General features: G+C 41.6%; 1 long non-coding RNA gene across 2 annotated transcripts in view; it reads right to left on the bottom strand.

Annotated features, from left to right (window-relative positions):
• LOC125463327 (uncharacterized) overlaps positions 1-27,319 on the bottom strand; it is a 74,062-nt gene that overhangs the window by 2,039 nt on the left and 44,704 nt on the right. For both annotated transcript variants that reach the window (XR_007249810.2, XR_009447239.1), the window contains one exon: positions 25,719-26,077. This is a non-coding gene — a long non-coding RNA (uncharacterized LOC125463327). The remainder of the gene's footprint in view (positions 1-25,718; positions 26,078-27,319) is intronic.

Raw genomic sequence — 27,319 nt, 5'->3', positions numbered from 1 at the left:
GTCATCTTGGGGCCTGGGATAGGTGTGGGGGCACGAGCACCAAACCATCATCTCCAACACCGTTCATGACCACATCACCTCAGGGACCTCCCACCCACAGCCTCCAACCTCATTGTTCCCCAAACCCGCACGGCCCGTTTCTATCTCCTTCCCAAAATCCACAAACCTGCCTGCCCTGGTCGACCCAGCGTCTCTGCCTGCTCCTGCCCCACCGAACTCATCTTCACCTATCTGGACTCCATTTTCTCCCCTTTGGTCCAGGAACTCCCTACCTACGTCTGTGACACCACCCACGCCCTGCACCTCTTCCAGGACTTCCAATTCCTTGGACCCCAACACCTCATTTTCACCATGGACGTCCAGTCCCTATACACCTGTATTCCACATGCAGATGGCCTCAAGGCCCTCCGCTTCTTCCTGTCCCGCAGGCCCAACCAGTCCCCCTCAACCGCCTAGCCGAACTCGTCCTCACCCTCAACAACTTCTCTTTCGATTCCACCCACTTCCTACAGACTAAGGGGGTGGCCATGGGCACCCGCATGGACCCCAGCTATGCCTGCCTCTTTGTAGGTTACATGGAATGGTACGTCTTCCGCACCTACACAGGCCCCAAACCCCACCTTTTCCTCCGTTACATTGATGACTGTATCGACACCGCCTCTTTCTCCCCAGAGGAGCTCGAACAGTTCATCCACTTCACCAACACCTTCCACCCCAACAGTCAGTTCACCTGGGCCATCTCCAGCACATCCCTCACCTTCCTGGAAGTCTCAGTCTCCATCTCGGGCAACCAGCTTGTAACTGATGTCCATTTCAAGCCCACCGACTCCCACAGCTACCTAGAATACACCTCCTCCCACCCACCCTCCTGCAAAAATTCCATCCCCTATTCCCAATTCCTCCGGATCCGCCGCATCTGCTCCCACGATGAGGCATTCCACTCCCACACATCCCAGATGTCCAAGTTCTTCAAGGACTGCAACTTTCCCCCCACAGTGGTCGAGAACGCCCTTGACCGCGTCTCCCGCATTTCCTGCAACTCATCCCTCACACCCCGCCCCCACCACACCCGCCCAAAGAGGATCCCCCTCGTTCTCTCTCTCCACCCCACCAACCTCCCGGACACAACGCATCATCCTCCGACACTTCCGCCATCTACAATCCGAAACCACCACCCAAGACATTTTTCCATCCCCACCCCTGTCTGCTTTCTGGCGAGACCACTCTCTCCGTGACTCCCTTGTTCGCTCCACACTGCCCTCCAACCCCACCACACCCAGCACCTTCCCCTGCAACCGCAGGAAGTGCTACACTTGCCCCCACACCTCCTCCCTCACCCCTATCCCAGGCCCCAAGATGACTTTCCGCATTGGCAGATGTGCAGGTGAACCTCTGCTTAATGTGGTATACTGCATCCACTGTACCCGGTGTGGCTTCCTCTACATTGGGGAAACCAAGCGGAGGCTTGGGGACCGCTTTGCAGAACACCTCTGCTCGGTTCGCAATAAACAACTGCACCTCCCAGTCGCAAACCATTTCCACTCCCCCTCTCATTCTTTAGATGACATGTCCATCATGGGCCTCCTGCAGTGCCACAATGATGCCACCTGAAGGTTTCAGGAACAGCAACTCATATTCCGCTTGGGAACCCTGCAGCCCAATGGTATCAATGTGGACTTCACCAGCATTAAAATCTCCCCTTTCCTCCACCACATCCCAAAACCAGCCCAGTTTGTCCCCTCCTCCCACTGCACCACACAACCAGCCCAGCTCTTCCCCTCCACCCACTGCATCCCAAAACCAGTCCAACCTGTCTCTGCCTCCCTAACCTGTTCTTCCCCTCACCCATCCCTTCCTCCCTCCCACCCCAAGCCGCACCTCCATTTCCTACCTACTAACCTCATCCCACCTCCTTGACCTGTCCGTCTTCCCTGGACTGACCTATCCCCTCCTACCTCCCCACCTAATCTTCTTTTCTCTCCATCTTCGGTCCGCCTCCCCCCTCTCCCTATTTATTCCAGAACCCTCACCCCATCCCCCTCTCTGATGAAGGGTCTAGGCCCGAAACGTCAGCTTTTGTGCTCCTGAGATGCTGCTGGGCCTGCTGTGTTCATCCAGGCTCACATTTCATTATCTTGGATAAATAGGGTGTTCTCCCTCTGCATTTGTCCTTTCCTTCAGAGTGCATCCAAAGATAGCCTCGCAGTTAGAAAGATTATTGAAGGTAGAACACAATGAACTGATATGATACAGCACAGAAAATATCACCAAGTAATTAAGCTTATAATTAAAATCATAATAATGACACTAGAGTATCAATCAATGCAAGCTCTCTTACAGTATTAACGTTTTAAGGACATATGGTACTTGCATGTGTAATTATGGCTTTCATCAATTCAATAGATTGGCATTCAAAACAAGGGCTGTGTTAATTCATGCTATTAAGAAATGTGAATTTTAAAATGGGAACATTGCATATCAGTCTCAGCCTAAGGACAGTTCACTAATGGTACACATCAGTATATAAAGATCATTGCTGATTATTAGCATACAGATTCATTCAATGGGAAAGTTTTACTTTCCCAGCTAATTGTGCTGACTGTGCATTTTAATGGTGTAGATGTTATCGCATACAGTCATTTGCACACTTCAACCGACAATATGCAAGTGAAATCCCAATACTGTCACCGAAACCCAATAGTTTTAGAATGGGCTTGTATTGGTTGAGCAATCTGTAAATTGGACTGTTAATGATGCATTCCATCTCTGCTTAGTTGGAGGTAGCAAGAAAGTTCCAAGGGCAAACAGCATTGCAGTCATTAAAGATTCTCCTCTTGTTAATCAGGCGATAGCAAATCGAGAGGCGGAGGCCCAGAAGGAGGCAGTGCAGAAATTACAAAATAAGTTAGCCAAGATAGGCTGAATTTGCTTCATAAATTTTGGTGAGGCCAGTGGGATTATCAGTTATTTATATGTAAACATTCAAGTGAAGAGCAGATGCATTGTTTAGCGTGCATATTCAAAACCTGGAGTCTGATTTTTATTATGTTCTGCTGCTGATTTTTTTTTTTGCAAAAGCGGCACATTTCACCATCTGTTTCATAATTAAATATCATAAGGCTCCTGAAGCTATATGGTGGATACAAGCTAAATCTGCCAGAGATACCATGGTTAGTGATTAGCAACAGAGGTACCTTTTAAACAATGTGCCAATTGTTAATGCCTGCCAATCAACTTCTTGTGACTGTCAACTAGCTCACAATGTGCAGTCACATTCCTTCAGTTTTTGATAGTTTTAGTAAGCTTTTCAACATCTTTCATTTAAAACTTCAAGTTTTATTTCCTTGCTTTATCACTCTGGCTCTATTTTCTTTCTCTTGGAATCCACTCTTTTTTTTTTCTTTGTAACAGATTTGATACTGAACCCATCTGCTTCAATTCACCTCCTTTTCAGTTCTTCCTGTATATATATTTTCAATTATTAAATCTCACTGATTCAGGACATTCTATTAGCTGCTCATTTCACTCCGATCATAAATGCCTTCTTTCCATTGTGCCATTGTTAGATGACCTACAAAAGTTAGTTTGATTATTAAAAAAAATCAACAAAATTAGACCATTCAACACATGCCTAAGGTGATCTAAAAGAATGTTAATTTGGAATAGCAAATGAAAAATGATTTCAAAATGACATGGGACTAAGAGAAAGGAACACAGTATCAAATTGAGAAAAATTGCAAATTAATGCTTTTCCTGCATAGGAAGGAATCGAAACAAAGTTTTAGAGATTGTGAATTTAGAAGGGAAAAGGTACAATCAAAAATAGAGAAAATAAAATGACATGGTCTGCACATCCAGTATGTTAGGGCCTTCTAGGTGCAAACGGCCTCCCAGGTCCCCTGATTAAATTTCTGAAGCCAACAGCCTGCACTATTGGGTAATTTCTGTCACACCAGCTATGGAACCCAGGACTGTACAGAGAAGTAGTAAGAAGGAAAGAAAAGAAGTAAAGTTTATTAGAATATGTAGTTGACACATCAATGTAAATAAGCTTTCACATTTGTAAGTATGTAATCCCTTTTCACAATCTGCAGTGTCTATGTAGCTGCAAAATCACAAAACATGTGTGACCTGGTCACTCGTTCATTTGCTGTTTATGGGATCTTACGCCGCTCATATTTGCTTCTTATGTTTTGTTACTCATAAACACTCATAAGTAATAAATAGTTAGATCAGTTGGCTGATCTGCGACGCCTACAGCATGGGTTCTGTTCCTCGACTTGCTATGGTAATCGTGTAGTTCCCACTTTCTCAACCTTGCCTGAGGTGCGTGGCCCTCAGTTTAAACCACCACCGGTTGTTTTTCTCATGTGAGATAGCTGCCCTATTATGGTAACTTTATCTTCCTGATCCATAACAGCTGTGAGGAGCTTCAGTATAATTGTGAGAATCTGAAAGGACACTGTATTAATGCAATTTTGTCCTTTACCTTTAGAAATTACACTTGTCTCTGTTCTGTTTCTAATTATCAAAAGACATCATAAAAAGTGACAATTTTCTGTTTGTAGGTGGGAATGGTTAATTCCCTCTCTGAAATGAAACCGTGACTAAAGCAGCACTGAAGCAAATACAAGTTTAATTTAAATATAAGCTCATTATCTAACTATTCAAACGGAACTGGTAGTGATTAAAAATTAGCAGTTATTGCTTCATTGCTCTATCTTACATTAATTTCCATCTCTCCCTTTGGATCCACTCTTCCTGTAACTGTTGCATTACCCCTGACCAAAATGTCCATTCTTCCACTTAGTTCAATCTTCACAGATCATTCCTCTTGCACTTTCAGCATGCTTACAAGCATCTGAGACCAGGTATTGACACATCTCCTCTCTGTGCTGTGTGCCCTCCAAGATCATCCTTCATAACTATCTTTATAATGTATGTGCTGCGTGTGTGCACGCTGCTGGCCCACAGTTTACCGGCAGTAGATGTATCGTCTGAAATGAAAGATCTTTTGGCATTTTAATTTTCTTCAGCTCAGTTCTAATGGGGAAAGGTTCCTGTACCATCGCATAAGCTCCCCTCAACTCGTTCCAAATCCACCTCCGTGTCTGTTGACAGCACTCTGGTCTAGGGCATAAAATCCCTTACTGCCTTGTTTCTTCTTGGCTATGTAAGAGGGCAAAAACATGTCTCTTTACCTCTTCTTTGGTTATACATTAGTTTTTTCTTTTTTTTAGTTGATGATTTAATCCTTTCACATTTGGAGAGAGTGGTTTAGTGTCTACCACTGCTTAGCACGTAGTGACACTGAAACGAGAAGGGAATGCTTATTAAACAGTCTCCATCTTGGCTCTCTTTGGATTTGATTGGCAAGAAGCGGTCAGCTAAGCATCTGTTATAGTATGTTGCACTGCACTGGTGTTTTGGAAATGTAGCTGCACGGAATGGAGCAACTTTATTCACCATACCTTTATTGTTAGTTTGAATAATTGTGCACCCCAGAGATCTCCTTAGACAGATAAAAAGAAAACATAAAATAAAGCTCGTGAAACTTTTCTCTCTTCCCTTATGAGAAAACTCAACATAATTAACAGGTAGAGCTGTTGTAAAACTTGTATTGAGGATAGCACAAAAGATAAAAGTGTGTCAGGCACTTCTCTCATATATGAATATTATCAGACTGTCTCAAGCCTTTCCAAATGGATATGCCTAATAACTGGTGGGGTGGGGGGTGGTGGTGGGGTGTAGAGTTTCTGTAATTTTGTGAAAAGTAGGATTAAAACAAGATCAGGAAATGAAAGGATAAACCCAGTTCTAATCGCAAGATATTTTCAGACTCATTTGGAATGCAGACTGGGGAATCTGGCTGGAGTGGGATAAGTAATCACTTACATGCTAAACCAATAGATTTCAATTAATGCAGATCAAGAAGCATGGATAAGGGTTCAAATTTCAGCTCAGAGTACTAGAGATATAAGTCACTGAAAAATTGGGAGTGCCACAAATCTTCAGTGCTGACCTGCCGCTTGAATTCCTGATCTGCAATTTGAGCCAATCTGAGCCAAATCTACTGGGATGCCTGTGAGACATAGTTTAGGTTCATTATTTTACAAATCAGTCAGGGTATAGTGAAACTATTATAGCTTCTACATCAATTTGGTGTGTTCACAACACTTAACGATGTCACAAATGAGGGTCCACAAATAAACATTTTATCCACAGTTCCAGTCCTTTATTAAACCTGAAGTAGTATCTTCTAAACTGTGTATTTTAATTCCCTTGTGAATTAGCTCAATTTTCTTTCTCATATGCCATCCATACATTACTCAACATGCAAATAAATCTAATAGCCTTCAAACTAATTCAGGCTAAAGCTGTTTTCTTCTTCTTTTTAAGATAAGGCAACATATAATGCACCTTTAGATATTCATGAGAATGGTCCTTCACAAATACAAATGTTTCAACCTTCCTGTAAACAGCCCAACAGTGCTTTGAAATCCTGAAAACAAGGATTATGTTCAGAATCATCAATGAAGTCTATTAAAATTGAGTATGTGAATGATTGTTCTTTAACCTACCCAGTGATAGTAAGAACTGCCGATGCTGGAATCTGAGATAACATAGCGGGGAGCTCTGACTCCACTACGAAGGATATATTTCCCTCCCCAGCCTTATCTGCCTTCTGGAGGGACTGCTCTCTCCATGACTCCCTCATCTGCTCCACACTCCCCATTAGCCCCACCACCTCCGGCACCTTTCCCTGCAACCGTAGGAAGTGCCACACCTGACCCTATACCTCCGCCGCCACCCCCCCCCCCCCCCACCCCGCCAACATCCCAGGCACCAAAACAAATTCTACCTTGAACAGATGTTCACCTGCACATCCTCTAAGGTGATCTATTATATATGTTTTTCCTGATTGTGGCCTCCCTTACATTGGGAAGACCAAGCCGAGGCTTGGAGACCATTTTGTAGAGCACCCAAGCTTGGTTTGCAACAAACAACAACTCCTACCCATCTCGAACCACTTCAACTCCCCCTCCCACTCCCTGGATGATATGTCCATCCTGGGCATTCTCCAGTGTCACAACGATGTCACCTGGAAACTGGAGGAACAGCACATCATATTCCACCTTGGAAGCCTACAACTCAATGGTTTCATTGTGGACTTTACTAGTTTCAAAATCTTCCCACCCCTGACCTCATCCCAAGATCAGATCCCTCCCCCCTCATCCTCACCTCATTGGCCTGTCCATCTTCTCTCCCACCTATTTGCTCCTCTCACCTCACTGACCAATCCCCACCACTATCTACCTGCTATCACCACGCCTCCCACCCCCCCTTTATTTCAGAGCACCCTTCCTCTACCGCACTTCTGAAGAAGGGTCCCAACCCAAAACGCCAGCTTTCTTGTTCTTCTGATGCTTCCTGGCCTGCTATTTCCTTCAGCTCCACACTTAATTTGTTCTTCAAATCAAATGCTTATTCCTGATCTCTGGTACCTTATTACTATTGGTGAGACATTCTCCCCAGGTTCCTCTCTTAGTCAAGGGCTTCCTAATTTTTTATTAAATTTATGCACTTGGTATTTGAACTTTTCATAGAGCATAGAACAGTACAGCACAGAACAGGCCCTTCAGCCCACAATGTTGTGCCGACCATTGATCCTCATGTATGCACCCTCAAATTTCTGTGACCATATGCATGTCCAAAACGCCATCATAATAAATGACTTGTTTTAATCATTCTTACTAATTATCTCCAAAGCTTCAGTTAAGTCTAAGAACCATGGAGGTGTACAACACAGAGAAAAGCCTTTCAGACTCTTGAGTCTGCACCAATCAAAAGCAACCATCTAACTATTCAAATCCCATTTTCCAGCATTTTCTGCGCATAACTTGGTGTTGCAAGTGCACATCTAATTATTTTCTTGAATAGTCAGCTTTGATACCCTTTCTCCAGCACTTCCCTACTCCCCCTGCCATCTGTAAGTCGGCAAATGGCTCAAAAAGGAGCTTCTTTAACTTGTTCTCAACTTCCGGCTTCCTGAACAATGACGGCATGAATCTCGAACAACTTTCCAGCCGAGCAGACTATGGCAAATACAGCAACACATTGACTTTGAAGACCAGTAGGCAATTTGCTGACAGTGCCAAGTATTGATAAGTTGAACTTTTTTCTTGTCAAATGGGGCATGGATTTCATTAGTGCTCTTCTGTCTCTGGCACTTTAGTTTGAATATGCAGCCTGAAATGATGAGATGAACGTTTCCTTTAACTTGACAGCTCTGAAAGTCCATTTTAAAGCTACATTCAGAAGTCCCATTGCAGCTCCTGGTAAGCGGGGGTCTACAGCATTTTCTGTGGACAGCTTCACACTAATTGGATACCTGGCTGAGAGAAACCAGAAGACTTGCTTTTGTGAGAAGCAGAAGTGTTGCATGTATAAAATGGAGGTAATCTATTAAGGTACTTTAAGACATTAGAGAGTATTTGCTCAATGTGTAACCTATGTTGTATCTGAGGATGGCATGTTTGATGTTGACTTAGGTGGCAAATCTTGAAGAAAATGCTTCATTCTTGGAAATCGTGCAAACGCAGGTGGCCATTCAGCCTATTATACCTGTACAAAGAAAAAGTGAGTTGCATGTTGTTTCCCCATTGAGAAAAAACGTCCTTGAATGGGATATGGATGTTGCTGGCAATATATTTGCCGCCTATCCCTCATTGATCTTTAGTTGACAGGGGGTTCAGGCTCACATCCCCAAAATATTTACTTCAGGCTCTGGATTTATTAATCCAGTGGCATTACCACTGTTTCCCTTTTAAGCCTGTGCTTTCTACAGCCTTGTAATTTTCTATTTAAACTGCTTCTTTAAACTGACCTTGCAGACAGCACTTTCAAAATTATCATAACTTGCTGGATACAAAGAAATCACTCCATCTCCTCCCCAGCTTATTCATCAGTTATCTTAAATCTGTACCCTCAGGTTGCTGATCCTTCTTCTAGTGGAAGCACTGTCTTCCAATCTTTTCTCCTAAAGCCTCACATAATTTTAATCATCTGTATTAAAGCGCCTTAAGCCTCTACCTCTGAAGAGAACAATCCCAGCCTCAAGTCCTCCTGCTTCGCTGAAGACCTTCATCCCCAATAAACCTCTGGCGAATCTGTTCTGCATTCTGCCCATTTAAATGAACATAAAATTCGCACAAATAAGTGTGCAATTTGGGAGTTTATAACACATGCAATGAGTGATGATGGACTTCCTGGGCTATTAGTGCATGGAACCAACTGTAAACTCCATTTACTTTGCAGGCCTTTGGCTTTAGAAGCATAGAGAGTTGTTTGTAAGGTATAGATGGCCTTTCTGCAATCTGGGACAGGCACAAAAACAAGCTGGCCACACTATTTTGGCCACAGGCTATGTGAAATTGCTCAGGAAGTTATGGAATCAATGCAGCTGTGAATAGAGGGCCCTATCAAGTTTGGATCATCCAGATTGGAATTGTGAGATCAGTATCTTGTTACAGAGAGCCTGGAGCTATTTGTGTGTGTATGGCATCACCATGGATACAGCCCATAAAGCTCAGTGATAAGTGAATCTTTGCCCAATGCTGCTCTACAAATCACCAGAACAATTACGCTAGTACGGTCACAGCAATCCTGAATTAAGAGGTTGGTGGCCAAAAAGCAAAACAAATGTTGTAAAAATCACAAATTTCATAATGTAATGGGTTGTCCAGCAGCAGGTGGTGATGGTGAGGGAGGGCACTAAACGAGGAAGCTGAGCAGTTCTCTGAGACCTCCACCAACATGTGTTGATGGTGAGGCAGCTAGCAATGTGTACCATTTCCAAGATGCAAGGAGGAGTTCATCGAGGATCCTTAGACAGCTTTTTCCAAACCCATGACAACTAGAATCTGAAAGGACAACGGCAACAGGTACATGGAAACACCACCACATACAGTTTCCCCTCCAAGTCACTTACTATCCTGATTCGAAAATATATTGCTGTTACTTCAGCGTCACTGGCTCAAAATCCTGGAACTCCATCCTGAATCACAGTGTGAGCCTACTTAAACCAAATGGACTGCAAAGGTTTAGAAAGGCAGCTCACTTTTGCTTTCTCAGTGACACAATAAATTCTGGCCCAGCCAGAGATGCTAACATCATATGGATAAATAAAATGTTGCTGATCTCTAGACTCCTAGCTGAAAATTGGTTTAAATTATCTGCTATTTCCCTGTTAATAATTCCCCAGCGTCCTCTAAGTGTCCCACATTCACTTTAGCTACAGTTTCTTTTTATATATACATGGAAGCTTTTGTTGTTTCTTTTACTATTTCTTGCCAATTTTTGTTCATAATTCCTCTTTTTCAGCTTTCTAATATGAGCTGCTGGTTTCTAAAATATTACAATCTTCTGCCCTATCACTAGTGTTTTGCTGTTTTCATGCATTAGTTTTTGATAGGATCTGCTCCTTGTTAATCACAGATGGTCTCCATCTCATTGAATCCTTCTTTTTGACCAGAATAAATTTTACAGATCGCTGTTAAATATCTGATTAAAAGTCTGTCACTGTTTCATCCATTGACTTTCATCTTAATCTATTGATCACTGCCTGTTTCAGAGAACTGTATTTTCAAATTCCTTGTTTAAGTTGGGGGCATAGATTTAAGACCCAAGTTGCTCTCCCTCAAACTGAATTTGAAATTACACCATGAGATAACAAGGTGTACGGCTGGATGAACACAGCAGGCCAAGCAGCATCAGAGAAGCAGGAAAGCTGATGTTTCGGACCTAGACCCATCATGTTGTGATTGCAATACCCTAAAGGATCCTTATCGACTAGATCTCTTATTAATCTTACCTCATTATATTACTATATCTAAAATAGTCTAGTTCCTAGGAGCTTCTGCAACATACTACTCTAAGAAACAATTCTAACACACTCTACTAATCTGTTGTCTATGTTACATTTGTCTAACTGATTTGTTTGGTCAGTTTGCAAATTAACATCAACCATACCAATTCCTACACTTTTTTCTTTATGCCTTCAGTCTTTTTCAATGTATCCTTTGTCCTACACTTTTGGGGCTGTGGATGAAACCTAATCATTACTTCTTTCCCTGGCTATTCCTTTTTTTTTAATACCCAAACTGATTGCGTATCACAGTTCATTGCACCTGCAGCACAATTTACCACTGCACTGATATTTTCCTTTATGACTAAATTACCCCAACTATTTTCCATTTTTCCTTACTCATCAGGAACATCGAATGCCCTTGAATAATGAGTTCCCATTCTTGGTCACCTTGCAACCATATTTCCATAATTGCCATCAAGTCATAATCATTTGTGTCTATTTGTGCTATCAGTTCATCTATGTCATTACAAATGCTGTGTGCTCTCAGATAAAGAGCCTTAAACTGTGATTTTTACCATTTTTACTTGCAACATGATACAACAGAGTGCTTGGATGCAATATTATTTGTAACATGGAGAAGAGGTAGTGAATAAATAGAAATATTAAACATATATTTGGCATATATGGTAGCACTTGAAAACTCACACTGACTACTTCGAACAAATAGGCAAAACTATCAACGAGGACAGAAGACTATTTACTCTGTTCAAACTAAGGGCAACTGGTTAAAAGTGAATAAATAAATCAAGTTCTGTTTTCACTACCTGGGAATTCAGGAATCTTGTGGATTGTCTTCTGTGGTTTGCATCATCTTACTGTGAAAGTGAAAATTCGGATAGCTGCAGCTATTTCCGATAACTGGAGCCAGTGAATAAATTGTGTATATTGCTATTCTATGGGATTCCAAGATTTGTAAGAATATTTTGGTCAATCTCAATCTTGCATTTTTTTTAGAAAAAATAAAAACATTCTGATAGTTGTTGTTAAACACTTTCAACTTGTTACTTGGGAGCTGACCGTGTTACAAAGTGTGAGTCATGACTCAGGCCAATATAATTATATGATACTAATCTTTTTGCATTTAGTCCTTCAGAGAATGAGTGCTCAGTACATACATTGGGCTGATAATGTAAAATTGTCTGGAGCATGAAGCGAATCAGTGCAGCTGTAAGCATAAACCCCAAGAGATTCCATTATGTTTGGATCATCTTGATTCAAACTTAATGCACTCTCTACAGGGTTGGTGCTATAAATGGGGCTTTAGTATTTATTTATGGTCATCATTTTCTAATCTATGATGAAGGCAGCAAAGAAGCAAGGCACTGATTTATCTCCCCACACATCAAACAACAGGAGAGGGTCTTTTCACTGGACTAGTGAGGGTAGATGAGGACATCTTCAAGAAGAGAAGGAATCCCTAACAATTGTTCTTCCTTCCTGAGTACTTTCTTGGGCAGGTCATCCTTGTCCAAGTTACTTCAATGCCCTTCTGATTAGTGGCTTTCCCGAGTGAACTTTTGATTTATTGTGGTATGCTTCAGAAATGTGCCACCATTGAGTTTGGATGAAGGAGGCACACCTGGAATGATTCTTTGAATGCTGCCCTCTGACCCTGCTGTGCATGGGCTTTTTAATATTGTGGCTCTGAACACAACTTGTGACGCACCATTTGTCGAACTGTTTCAGTTCTCCTTGGGTACTTCCATTTAATTGCAATCTGTGACCTGCTTTATCTGCAGAAGTTACGCAGACTTTAGTACAGTGCTTTCCTAACTATTTTTCAGTTTGAGCCCATATTAACACTTGAATATCAAAGCAACAAGAAATGGCAACAAAAGTAGAGCAGTGGTTAAGCAGCATTCAGTATATTTACATTCATTTGTATCAATACATATGTTTCAATATATGATGCATGTGTATGGATGTGTACATTCAGTATATAATTATGAATGTTTATTTATTAGAGACCAAGAGGTAATTCATCATATAAACGTGTAAAACAATATTTTTAAAGTGCACACTTAATTTTTTATTCACTCATCAATTCTTGAATAAGAAAGGTTTAAAGGGATATGGGCCAAACATAGGCATGTGGGACTACGTTAATTTGGGAAACTTGGTGAGCATGGACGAGTTGGACCCAAGAATCGCACAGTATGGAAACAGATCCTATGACCCATTCCTACTTTTGAAGCACTCCAGTAACTGTATGTTGGCTGGGGAGCTTCAGAAGTACAGGTTGATATTGGAATCCAAGTTGTTCAGAGTTGCTCTCAGCAGGCTGCAGCTCAACCGTGAAGCTAATAAAGTCCACATTGAGACTATTGAGTTGTAGGCTTCCAAGGCAGAATATGAGGTGCTGTTCCTTCAGTTTCCAGGTGGCACTGTTGTGACACTGGAGGAGACCCAGGATGGACACATCGTCCAGGGAGTGGGCGGGGGAGTTGAATTGGTTCGCGACTGGGAGGTGTTGTTGTTTGTTGTGAACCGGGCATAGGCACTTCACAAAGCGGACTCTGAGCCTTCGCTTGGTCTCCCCAGTGTAGAGGAGGCCACAATGGGAACAGCGGATACAATAGACCACATCAGCAGATGTGCAGGTGAACATCTGTTTAATGTGGAAGGTTTTCTTGGGGCCTGGGGTGGAGGTAGGGGGCAGCGTAGGGGAGGAAGAAGTGGAGGGCTCAACCAGTCCCCCTCCACCGACACCGTTATCCGCCTTACCGAACTCCCTTAACAACTTGTCCTTCAACTCCTCCCACTTCCTACAGATGAGACGGGTGGCTATGGGAACCCACGTGGGCCCAAACTATGCCTGCCTCTTTGTAGGATACATAGAACAGTCCCTCTTCCATACCTACACTGGCCCTAAATCCCACCTCTTCCTCAGTTACATCGATGACTGTTTCGGCGTCACCTTGTGCTCCCACGAGAAGCTCGAACAGTTCATCAACTTTACTAACACCTTCCACCCCAACCTTAAGTTCACCTGGACCATCTCTGATACCCTCGCTCTAATTCCTGGACCTCTCTGTCTCCATCTCTGGTAACCACCTGGAGATTGATATCTTGTTCAAGCCCACCGACTCCTACAGCCACCTAAACTACACCTCCTATAACTCACCTTCCTGCAAGAATGGGATCCTTTTATCCCAATTCCTCTGTCACCGCCACCTCTGCTCCCAAGATGAGACATTCTACTCCTGGACATCCCAGATGACCTTGTTTTTAAAGGACTGTAATTCCACCACCCACTTACAGTGGTGAAAAACATCCTCGACCGCATCTTTTGTGTTTCCTACACCTCAGCCCTCGCATTCCCTCCCTGCGAATAAAAAAGAGAGAATTCCCCACATCCTCATGTATCACCCCATTAATCTCCGGATTCAGTGCATCATTCTCTGTCACTGCTGTCACCTGCAATCTGACCCCACTAAAAAGGATATATTTCCCTCCCCACTTATCTGCCTTCCGGAGAGTCTGCTCTCTCCACTCCACACTCCCACTAGCCCCACATCCTGTGGCACCTTTCCCAAAAAACTGTAGGAAGTGTTACACTTGTTACCTATACCTCTCCCTCACCCCCATCCCAGGCCCAAAAATACCTTTCAGATTTAACAGATGTTCACCTGCACGTCCGCTAATGTGTTCTATTATATTTGCTGTTCCCAATGTGGCCTCCTCTACAGTGGGAAGACCCAGCAGAGTCTTGGAGGCCATTTTGTAGAGCACCTACGCTCAGTTCGCAACAAACGACAACATCTCCCAGTCGTGATCCACTTCAACACCCCTCCCATTCCCTGGACGACATGTCCATCCTGGGCCTCCTCCAGTGTCACCACAATGCCAGCCGGAAACAGGGGGAACAGCACCTCATATTCCACTTTGGAAGCCTAAAACCCAATGGTCTCAATGTGGACTTTACTAGCTTCAAAATCTTCCACCCCCAACCTTATCCCAAAACAAGTCCCACTCTTTCTGCCCCCCCCACCCCCACGCTGCTTCCTTGACCTGTCAGTCTTCCCTCCCACCTACCCGTACCTGCCCCTCCCTCCTCACTGACCAACCGCCATTCCAACTCCCTACCTATACTCACCTTTACTAGCTTCATCTCTGCCTCCTTGACCTGTCTATCTTCTCTCCCATCTTGTATCACTGCTGCCCCCACTCTCTATTTATTTCAGAGCCCCTTTACCCTCCATCGTTTCTGAAGAAGGGTTCAGACTTGATACGCCAGCTTTCCTGCTCCTCTGATGCTGCCTGGCCTACTATGTTCGTCCAGCTCTACACCTTGCTATCTCAGACTCCAGCATCGGCTGTTCCTATTATCTTATCCTGACTTGTCTTGTGGATAGGTTTTGAGGAGTCAGCAAGTCTTCACCAGAGGGCTCCCTGCCTCAGACCTGTAACCACAGACATTTTAAGGTTGATTCAGTTAAATTGAGGGTCAGCCAGGATCTAATTTCATGCATGATGGAGAAGCGGCAAGTGGCTGAATAGCCTCCTCTGAATCTTGCGTCCCAGTGGAACCAAAGAAAAGGCTTACTGGTTCAATGCGGTTTCAGATTGCAAAATGTCATGTTAGGCTCAAACAATCACACAGATTGCTGGAACACTCAGCAGGTCTGGCAACACCTGTGGAGAGAGAAAGCAGAGTTAACATTTCGGGTTCAACTACCCTTAAGAACTGTAGCTCAGCATTTATGCAGTAGATGAGGTTGGAGGAGGGTGAAGAGTAAATGATAGATAGAGATAAAGCCCAAAGAAAGAGAAAAACAGTTGAACAGACGAATGAGTAAAGGTTAGTCTATGAGAATATATAACTGCTAATGGGCATTATTAGTGGCTGGCAGTGGGCTGTGTTTGGTAGCAGCCCAGGTGATGACTAGGCCTGGGGTTTGAGGGTTGGGGTAAGGCGAATGTGCTCAAACCCTAAGTGGAAAAATGAGGTTCTGTTCTTCCAGCTACTCCTCCTTTTTCTCCCCGCCACCCCTCCACACCATCCTGTCTTCTGCATAAATACCAACATTTCCTAGCTACTAGTGGTTCTCAATAAGGGTCACTGGACCTCGTAATGTCAACTCTGCTTTCTCACCACAGATGCTGCCAGACCTGCTGAGTTTTCCCAGCAATTTCTGGTTTTGTTTGTGATTGCTAGCATCCACAGTGCTTTCAGTTTTTTGTTACCATGTTAGACTTCCTTGTTCTACTTGCACTCTCTCTCTATCCATCACAGTTTAGTAAAGCAAATCAGGACATGGGTCTTTAGCCCTGAGCACAGAAAATTGAATTGTTATAATCGTTAAAACTGAATCAAGCACCATTCCCTCTAAGGTGCACTGAGGTGCCCCCAGGATTCTGCGCGTAATCGGTGAGCTGATACATTGACCTCCAGAACCGGAAGTCAATGCAACACATGGGTCTCGGAGATCACTGCAACAAATGAGAGGGTGCATTGCTTCCCAAAATGTTACAAAAATGCTGAGATCACCATCAACTTGACAACCGTCAGGGCAGGTCAACGGTCACTTGGGATCTTTGTAATCCAGTGTAAGGTGGAGAAAATCATGGACCCCAATAAAAATGGAATAATTTGGCGAACTTGATAGATATTCAGCAGAAATGGTGTTTTGAAGGATATGAGAAATGGAGCATTCTCAAAGTTCAGAATCCCCAGTGGGACTCAGTCTTTTCCAGTTCTGTACTTTGTCTTTATTCCCACCAGCATCAATTAGTGGGGTGCAAAGTTACAGAATAAAACTCTAGCCCACCTCCAGCGACTTTGGAAACACACAGCCCGAAAGGGATTTATTCAGTCCATTTTGCATCGTATTGGTTATTTAACAGAGCTCTCCAAATAATCCTAATCCTGTATTCTTTATCCATATCCTTTGAAAATTTCTTGTCCTCTAGTACATATTCAATCCTGTTTTGAAAGCTGTGCCTGTGTGCTGGCAGTAGATTTTTGAACTCTCCAATGCCCAACCCCACACCAATACCAAAGGCGGGGGGGGGGGGGGCAACTGAAAAACGAGATGCAATTTATGTTGTACTTGCACTCTCGGTTTAATTCACCGGAAATTGGTTAAAGTGTAACAAACTCAGTTCATTAAGACCATTACATTAACAGAGAGCTGATGTGAAACTAAAGTAGGCTAATGCATTGTGCCACTATGTACTCCAGGCTTCCATTAAAAATATAAAAAATTTGAAGCTGCAGAAGTGGTCTACAAGTATATACTTAACTGAATTACATAAAAAATGCACATGACATTTACACCACTCTAAATTTTGGAACTCAATTCTGATATGCCAAAACCAGGGGAAATCATTTTCTATCAAAATTGTTTCGGGTAGTGTATGCATGAAGCTGAAGGATACCAATGTTGGGGAATAAGCATTCTGTACTCAATGTTCCCAGTGCTAGCATCAACCATTTGCACATCAAATACAATTCAGGTTGCACAGAGCAAAGTGTCCTCGACAATTCACCATTAATGTGCTCTGACTGCGATTACAGATGAGCAATCTTTACTGCATCAGTGTAACTTTTTTCTCGCTTTACTATTTTACCTACTTGTCAATTAACATGGAATTATTGACAGCTCTTCTTTTGTTGTTTACTGGGAAGGGGGAGGGAGGTGGCAAGGTGTGACAGTTCATTTTACTCTGAATTCTTTCATAGAGAGAAAAGTTTTGGGACGCACCATGATCTGGTTTCAAACTTTCCTGGCTGATGAAAGAATTGTTACTATATTCAGGATGTTATCTGTTCAGTGAAGATCCCAATTTAAAAAAATGCACATTATCTTTGCAATAACAGATGGGTATAAATCACATATTTAAGGAACAGGATGCCTCAGTGAGTTGGTGGAAAGATCAAGGGCCAAGTACGAGTTTACATGTACATCTTAAACCAAAGAGTTAATCGGCTGAGAGTTATTTTGCAACAATTGGCCAAGTTTGGTGTTTTTGCAGTCTTTTTTTATAATGCTGGCAAGGAGATGAAGTGGGATTGTAAATTTGCTAATAGCTTTTAAGTAGATAACACACCTGAGTATTGAAGAAACCTTAGTCGGTGAGAATGCTCAGTGCATCTCGCTAGTATTGTTTATGCCAAACTTAATATCGCTTCAAAGCTCCAAGAGATATTTGGGAGGTTGGTTCAGGCTGCATTTAATTCCAGCCTGAAAAAAAATACCATCTGTTTCAGAAATGAGTCAACTGTAAAGCTGTTATAGAATCTCACTGAATATGACTGCAATGATCCTTCCAAAGAGCGAAGCTGGCCGATTCAACTCATTGCCAGGAAATACACAGCAAGGGGCCTGATTGAAACCGGGGAGGTGCTACATTGCATGAACACCAGTGCTCGCTGCCAGAACTGTTGTCACGATTCAGGAAGGTGCCTCTGCGGGTAACAGATCCTGTTGACAATGTGAGGACTGCCTTCAAGCATATGGCAATGTCAAGATGTCATCTGTTGCAATATGTCATGCGATCGTTGACTTCACTCTGTCGGAATCTATACGTTTGACTCCATGGGTCAGAGGTGGCAAGAATACAGAAGATGTGGGCTTCTGTCCTGACTGCTGTTTAGCTTGGTTCTGTTGGCAAGTAGAGTGTTGGGTAGGATCATACCCAAAAATAAAGATATTCCTGTAGCTCATTGAAGCATTTTTAATGAACATGAAATATGGGTTGTAAATAATGTGGGGACTTACACACAATTATCAACCATCAACACAAGTGTTTTTGCATCTTTTAGAGTAAAGAGACAGGTAGGTTTGGAGAGTGTTATGCTATAGGGGATTCTTGTACAATTGTGATAAAGGGAGGTGCAGTAATGTGATTCTGTGCTCACCACAGAAAACAGGAATATTTCAGTCAGATTTTTTACATAAACTGATGAACGTCCACCTGTAATTATAAGCTCTTATTGGTTTTCAACCAGACTTGATATATGGCAAGAAGAAATGATTGAAAGTGGGAGAATTAAAACAGCCTTCATTACAGTAAGTAGTATCCTATTGGCTGCCAAGCAACAATGTTTTGGATTTAGGTTTCTACTTCTTGAGAGCTTTCATGTCCAAATGGTGAAGTTAGTTAATGTTACTCAGGTTTTGAGCATCAAAGTGTCAAGTATACACTCAAAGGCACCAATAGCCTGGCTTGCCATAACCTAAGTGTATTTATGTAAGAAATTAAGAAACAGGAGCAGAAGTAGGCCTTTTGGCCTCTCAAGCCTATCCTGCTTTTCATAAACGTTAGGCTGATCTGCCCTAGGCTCCAACTCCTCTTTTGTGATGGCTCCTGATTGCCGTCAACTCCCCAATATTCCAAAAATCTATCCACTGCATTTTAAATGCTTTCAGTGACATAATCTGAATTAGCTTTATTGTCACATGAACTCAAATGAGTACAGTGGGAATGTACAAGCGCTCTTTTGGGAAAGTGAATGTTTAACATCCACTACTCTCTGGGAGAAGATGTTACTTCACATTTTGTTTTTAAATGATTATCCCCTTAATTCTGCATCTAGTTGAAGACTGTCACTCTGGCGGAAACATCTACTCAATATTTACCCTGTCAATCTCCCTCAGAATCTGTATGGTTCAATAAGGTCACTCCCTCATTCTTCCAAACTCTACTGAATAAAAGCTTTAGCTGGTTAGCTGTGCTGCGAAGTCAAATTCATCATTCCGGGAGCCAGCCTAATGAATCTCTTTTGGCCAGCTTCAAATGTCAGTACATCACTTATTTAATAATAGGGACTAAAACTAAACACAGAATTCCAGGTGTGGCCTCAACAACATGCTGCTCAGTTGAAACAAGACTTCCCTATTTTTAAACTCCGATCTCCTTGCAATGAAGACCAAAATTTCATTACCCTCTTATTTACTTGCCGCACCTCTATGCTAACAGTTTTTATGTTTCATTTAAAAGATCATTCGACTCTCTGTGCTGCACATCTTTGTAGTCTTTCTTATTATTATCCCTGCCAAAATGTTTGATGTCACACTTTAGCACATTAGAGTCCATTCTGCCTTGAGCTTGCCCACTCACTCAACCTATCTATCCCTTGGAAAATTCCATACATCCTCATCAGAACTTAGCCTTTCACTTATTTTTGTATCATCGGCCAATTTGTCTACATCACACTCTGCCCCCTCCTCCAAGCTGTTCAATGGGATAGTGAAAAATTGAGGCCTTGGATTGATCCTTGTGGCACACCTCTAGCTACATTTTATGCACATAACTTTAGCAGGATTTTAAGCTGTTAAACTAAAAGCCATTTTTTTTTGGGCCATGGGTGATTCACCTCAGCCCCAAAAGAGACAATTAGATTGATAGAGCCATAGAGTTGTATAGCATGGAAACAGACCCGTCAGTGCAACTCGTCCATGCTGGCCAGATCCTAAAATAATCTAATCCCATTTACCAGCACTTGGCCCATATTCCACTGTACCTTTCCTATTCATTTACCCATCCAGATGCCTTTTAAATGTAATTGTATCAGCCTCCACCATTTCCTTTGCCAGCTTATTCCACATCTTTCCCCTCTCACCTTAAATAATACCCTTTGGTTTAGGACTCCCTATACCAGGAAAAAGAACCTTGGCTATTTATCCTATCCATGCCCCTCATGATTTTGTAAACCTCTATAAGGTCACCCCTCAGTCTCCGATGCTTCCTGGGAAATAGTCCCAGTCTACTCAGCCCCTCCTATTGCTCAAACTCAAACCTCCACCACATCCTCGTAAATCTTGTCTGCAACCTTTTCAAGTTTAACAGAATCTTTCAAATAGCAGAAAGAACAACATTCTAAAAGTGGCCTGACTAATGTCCTGTTCAGGTGCAGCATGACCTCCCAACGTCTGTGCTCAATGCTCTGAACAACAAAGGCAAGTGTACCAAGTGACTTCTTCACTACACTATTTCCCTGTGTCTCCACTTTCAATGAACTATGAGCCTCCACTCCAAGGTCCTTTTGTTTAGCAACATTTAATGGGCTCTCCCATTAAATGTATAAGTCATGCCCTGACTTGCCTTACCAAAATGCAACATCTCACCGTTTTGAAGAAGGATCACCAGGCCTGAAACATTAACTCTAATTTTTTCTTCACAGTTGCAGCCAGACCTGTTGAGTTTTTCCAGCGACTTCTGTTTTTGTTCCTAATTTACAGCACCTGCAGTTCTTTTGATTTTTATCTCACATTTATTATTTCTATGTGAAAGCCTGACATTCTATACTGTTCACTTCATTTGCTTGTAAAGCTTTCTGATGTAAATCATAACTCATTATTCACTAGGAAGCCTCTCCCTAATACTGTGCTTTTAAAGAAATCACCAGGGCTACAGAAATATAAGACAGTCATTAAACCATTCATAGAAACAGGAGAAACATATCTCACTAGATCAAAACTCAGAAAAACCAAAACCAATTGCATTGAAATATTTATAAATCAAATACTTTACATTACAAACTATGTAACCTATCTCATTCCAGGTATTACAAACCTGTTAAAGAAAGGAACCAGGACAACCAACCTTCTCTGCTCACAAAACGTTGAAAATCAACTTTTCAAAGGCCAAGGTCAATTTTATTGGCAGGACCTGATAACCAGCTTCCACAATATTATTTTATCTGCTCTTCATGACCAATTCAGAGACTGATTCATATTTTTAAAAATTTTTATCTTTTCAGACTTACCTCTTATTTGGCTAAATTAGTGTTGTGTTTCTATTTTTCCTCATATTTAGACATTAATCAACACATTGTCTTTGATAATTCAAGAAGGCCCGTTTAAAATTAGTTCCATTTAAAACACAATGGGAGAAAAGTATCCACAATGGACGGGATCCTTTACAACTTAACCTTATTGCAACCAACTGAGGAGGAGGGGATGAAAAAATAAGTAGAGCCAGTTTATCACCCCTCATCCAGGAGTTTAACAGTTTGGGGTGTCCCTTCTGGAACTGGGTACAAATTGGGGACCCTACCTAGGGTCTAGTCATAACAAATTCCAAGTTAATAGCATAATTAAATGATTTCATTCTAGTCCTCACTTCATGCCACCATTCTATTTCCCCATGACACCCCGTATTCTCTTAAAGTACAACTTTTCTCCATGTCAGAGATAGTAGGAACAGCAGATGCTGGAGAATCTGAGATAACAAGGTGTAGAGCTGGACGAACACAACAGGCCAAGCAGCATCAGAGGGGCAGAAAAGCTGATGTTTCGGGCCTAGACCCTTTTTCAGAAATGAAGAAGCTTTCTGAAGAAGGGTCTGGGCCCGAAACGTCAACTTTCCTGCTCCTCTGATGCTGCTTTGCCTGCTGTGTTGTCCAGCTCTATAACTTGTTGTCCCTTCTCCGTGTCATATCTCTTCAGATTTTCTCAACAAATTCCTGGTGGCTAAGGTATTTCACCTAACTGCAGTCTTCATTAACATTTTTTTCCCAGCTACCTTTGCATTGGAACCATTCCCCTCCCTGCCCCCCTCTCCAATAATACACTCACCCTTCTACTCAAAAAGCCCACCCTCAACTCAACCATTCCATCATTGGACCTTTACTCTCCTCTTCATCAGTTCCAACTTATCTTCACCACTCTATGTTCACACCTTCATTGCATTCGGATTTAACCTTTTATGTATCCTTCCTGCCTGCCTGCACCTTCGCAAACCCCAATTTGCCAATTCATCATTCACACAAACTTACATTTAATGGTTTTAATAAGTCTATAAATTTTTATCACATAGTTATGACATAAGGCTCATCAATTTGAATTTAATTTTATCACAAGTATAAGAATGCTTAACATTGTATGATAAGCAAGATGTCATTCTAATGGCATTTTACCCGTCCCAATAAAATCTGTGAAGGAATTCGAAATCACATAATGAACTGTTAATTTATCCAATCTGCTTTTGAAAAATAAAGGTTGCTTCACATCAGAGTGGAATTAACCCTTGAATTCCTTTAATCTGTTAAGAGTTGCTCCTCTATGGAACAGTAATTTGTTAGAAACAGTGAGAGTATTGTCGACAGTTTTGGTTGCCACACTACAGGAAGAATTTGAATGCATTGAAGAGAGTATGCAAGAAGTTCACAGGAATGGCTTCAGAGAGTTCATACTTTAGGCATGTGGGGAGACTGGACAATTTGGAGACTGAAGAAGTCAAAAATTGAGCAGGCTTTCTGACATGATTAGAAAATATTCAAACAACAAGTTTCTAGTTATTGCAAGGCAGTTAAAAAGCACAAATTCAAGAAATGGAATGAGTCTCAGGAGTATTTGATTGCATGATGAAAAAAGTAACTGTGACCTGATATAGGTTATTGCAATGGTTACGCTTTGAGTATTGCATAAAATATTGAACACTGTACCTTTAAAGGCCATTAAACAACTGGAAATGATTCAGAAAACAAAGGCTGGATGACTTCAGGAACTAGCAACACAGATCTATAATTGTTCTTCTTGCAGTGGGCTTCAATGCAATAACATTCAATTTTATAACGTAGATGTAAGATCATTCAATTTGTTTTGTAGCAAAAAAATGCAAATAGATAGCACAGCAAGCTTAGAAATTAAGATGTTTTCTGCTGTTTAGATGGACAGATTTTTCCAGTTTAAAAAAAACTTGAATGTTACGTTGACTAAGTGACGAATGAAACAATAGGCAGGGAAACAAAGGTTATACAAGTACAGTCAGAGATGATCAAGTAGTCTTTGGAAAAAGATGGCTCCTTCTATGCTTAGACAATGAGAATGCTAGCTGTGGAAAGTAACCAGCTCAAGTTGAATGATGTAGGTAGCAAAATTAAGTAGATATTTGGAGAAATGTTTCTCTCAGGAGATGAAGTATGATGGGCAAAATGCAGATAAATCAAATCATACACATAAAGAATGGCCTTGATGGGGTGAATACCTTGTCTTGTTCAGTCTTTTTTAAAAAATCTCATATTTCTTTAAGGAACTAGTTTATCACTGAGATATATGGTGTGGTCAAAGGCTGGTGGAAATATAGATGACCTGTTGGATTGTGGCTTTAGGAAGCAATGATTTACAGTCATTCCAAAAGGCCTCTCTTCAAAAATGCAACCGGTTAAAAAAAAATTCTGGTCAGGCTTTGACATGCTTAGGGATGTTTTCTTTCTACACAAAATTAGAAAGTACTGCATTACTGCAGGTTGTTATTCCCAAAGTGAAAGTGAGAAACAAAGAGCTACTTAATCAAGATGTGGCACAAAAAATGCATTGAAAATTTCATTAGACATTATGTTAATCTTAATAACAAAAGTAAACATTTGAGCTTTCGTATTACTTAATTATTTATCTAATAACTCTGAGTCTTTTTTTCAGCCCAGCACCAAACGGAGACGTTCTGCCTCTTGGGAATTTTAGTAAAACAAAACTGAGTGTATTCTTTGTGTTGCTACAGAACTGGCAGTTCTACAAGAAACATATTGGTCCTTCAGCCTGAGCCTTACCATTTGAGCTCATTTGGAGTCAAATCTGCAAACATTACTGGATTATTTTGGAAAGCAAAGCCAAACAACATTCAAAGGACTGTTGTTGTCCTATAATTTTGCTAGCAATTGGGGGGAGCTCTTGCAGGTTAAAACGAAGGCATAAGTACTTTTAAGCAACTTGTTCACACGTGTTACAACAGACATCTGGGGCAGTTTGGCAACTTGAACCCAGGCCTCCTGATCCAGAAGTATGGACGCTTCCACACTCATATAAAATTAAGCCATGATCAAAGCTAAGGGTGATAAATGAAAAAGAATGCCTTTTAATGAACACACAACACAAATCTGCAAAAATGCCTTTTTTTGAAAACCAGAGTTTACATTTCAATAGCAAAGAAAATCTTTCAGATTAATAGCTAGCTCAATTTGTTCTGTTTAAGGGACACAGGAAATCAATTTTACACATTTAATCTAAGAGTGAAAAGAGCAGTTATCAGGGAACAGTGAGATTGAAATTGTATTTGAGGTGGTTGAGAACTCCAGATAGTGTCAAATCTCAGGATCTTACGCAAGATGTTAAGGAAATGGATTCAGACATGAGTGGTGCTCTCACATTGAATCCCCAGTATTCCAGACCTGCAAATAGAACAGGCAGTGTTTCTGGATTCCTCATTAACAGAGAAACTGTATAAACAGCCTTTCCGTCAGGTTATACAGCTCATAAAGACAGTTTTAGAAGGTTTACTGCACAACTCTGCTGTACATCAGTAGTAAACAGGCAATAAGTGACAATCTTTATAGAAAGTTTTGACACTTGCCTTGCTGAGAGTTTTACTGAGCTGCGGTAATATTGTGTCAAGATGTCAAATGTTATCTGCCTAGTTGCTTATCACTTGGCTCTGCTCTGCTATTCAGCTCAATTATAAGAACAGGAAACTAACTGGTTAAGGTAGGTTATACTCACCACAAATGTTTTACATGCTCTAAGATGAAATTAAAAAGTGAATTATCTTTATCATATGAATGAGTTTACCTGGTTCATTTAGATATTGCACTGTATAAGTAAAACGCTAATAACATTAGAATTCAATGAAAAATCTTCTCTTATGTACAACATTAAATGTAAAAAGCAAGACGCAAATGAAGATAAGCATTTCCCCTATAAAATATTGCTTTAGACAATTGGAATGAGCAGAAATTATTCTTAGACTAATATAACTAACCACTATGTCTAAAAAGACATTTTTCCCCCACAAAAATTTAATAACAGCAGCTGGAAATAAAGCAAGCTTTGGAAATTTACTGTACCTGCTGGTGAATAAGGCGGCACAGTGATCAACGCTGCTGCCTCACAGTGCCAGAGGCCTGGGTTTGATTCCAGTTTTAGGTGACTGTCTGTGTGGAGTTTGCACACTCTTCCTGTTTCTGCTGGGTGCTCTGGTTTCCTTGCCCAGTCCAAAGATTTGCAGGCTAGGTGGATTGGCAATTCTACATTGTCTGTGATGTCTAATGTTGAGCAGACTATGTGGATTAGCCATGGTGAACGTGGGTTAATGGCAATAAGGTGTGGGCTGAGTTTTAGTGAGATTCTCCTCAGACAGTTGGTGTAGACGTGATGGGCTGGGTGGCCTCCTTCAGCACTAGGAGGGGTTCTCTGTTTGGAATATCTATGGAAAAGCATACTTCTATAAGTGGCAACTTAGTAAAGTAGACAGGAAAAAGAAAGACTGATATATATCATGCCTTCGTAAGCCCTGGACATTCCAAAGTGCTTGAAAGCCATTGCAAAATGTTTAAAGGATAGCCACAGTTGAATGTAGGACACGTGGTGACTGATTTTGTGCACTGCCAACGATGTGATAATAGCCAGATAAATAATTTTTTTACATCAAAAGTACACTAGCAGCCTCTTGTATGAGGTTGTTGGCTTGCTCGTGGAGCTGGCTTGTTTTTGTTCAGACATTTCATCACCATGTAAGGTGACATCATCAGTAAGGTCTCCGATGAAGCGATGTTGTTCTACTCCGCTTGGAATTTATATGGTCTGTTATGTGAAATAGTGTCATTTACGGTTCTCTTCGATATGGGTTTGTATGTTGTTTTTAACTGGGACAACATAACCATAGTAGGCCAAGCCAAACATAGACATGCATAGGCATTCCTAGAGGCATGGTTCTCAACTCTTAATGTAATCAACAAACAGATAGAACTGGGCCTCATATACAAACCCTTACAGAACAAAACTGAAGTGACACAATTCACCATAACAGACCAGACAGTATAAATCCCAAGCGGAGTAGAACAACATCGCTTCATCAGAGGCCTCACTGATGATGGTGATGAAATGTCTGAACGAGAACAAGCCAACTCGGCGAGCAAGTCAACAACTTTACCCACAACCTTAGCTACAAATATTTGCTAAAACCTTGAAGCCTCTTGTGTATATGCTCAGATACTGATATCCACGATTTAAAAAAGAAGTTAGAACCAGCAAGTCAGGGTTCACACTATAATCTGGAGGAACACAGCAGGTCAGGCAGTATCAGAGGAGCACGAATGTTAATGTTTCGGGTTGGGACCCTTCAGTAATCTGACTTGTTCAGTACTAATGTCAGGTCCAATTATGACACAAGTAAACAATTCTAACTTCTGAGTTCTATCAAATTTCATTGAGAAATTCATTTAGTTTTGTGAATATTTGTGTTTTAATGCAAAAGCTTAGGACAATAATGGTCATCCAAACAAGGATTTGTTTAATTCATTCACAGGTTGAAGGTGTTGCTGGCAAACCAGGATCCAACATCTGTCACTAAATGGCTTGGTATTCCATTTCAGAGCCAACCACATTCCAGCAGTGTGGAGCTATTAAAGGCCAGGTGAAGCAATGGCACCTGATCTTACTCCGTAAA

This window comes from Stegostoma tigrinum, chromosome 25 (assembly GCF_030684315.1).
Source record: "Stegostoma tigrinum isolate sSteTig4 chromosome 25, sSteTig4.hap1, whole genome shotgun sequence".
NCBI classification, from domain to species: Eukaryota; Metazoa; Chordata; class Chondrichthyes; order Orectolobiformes; family Stegostomatidae; genus Stegostoma; species Stegostoma tigrinum.
The sequence above is the reverse complement of the archived record's forward strand: the minus strand, read 5'-3'. Positions and strand labels throughout refer to the sequence as shown.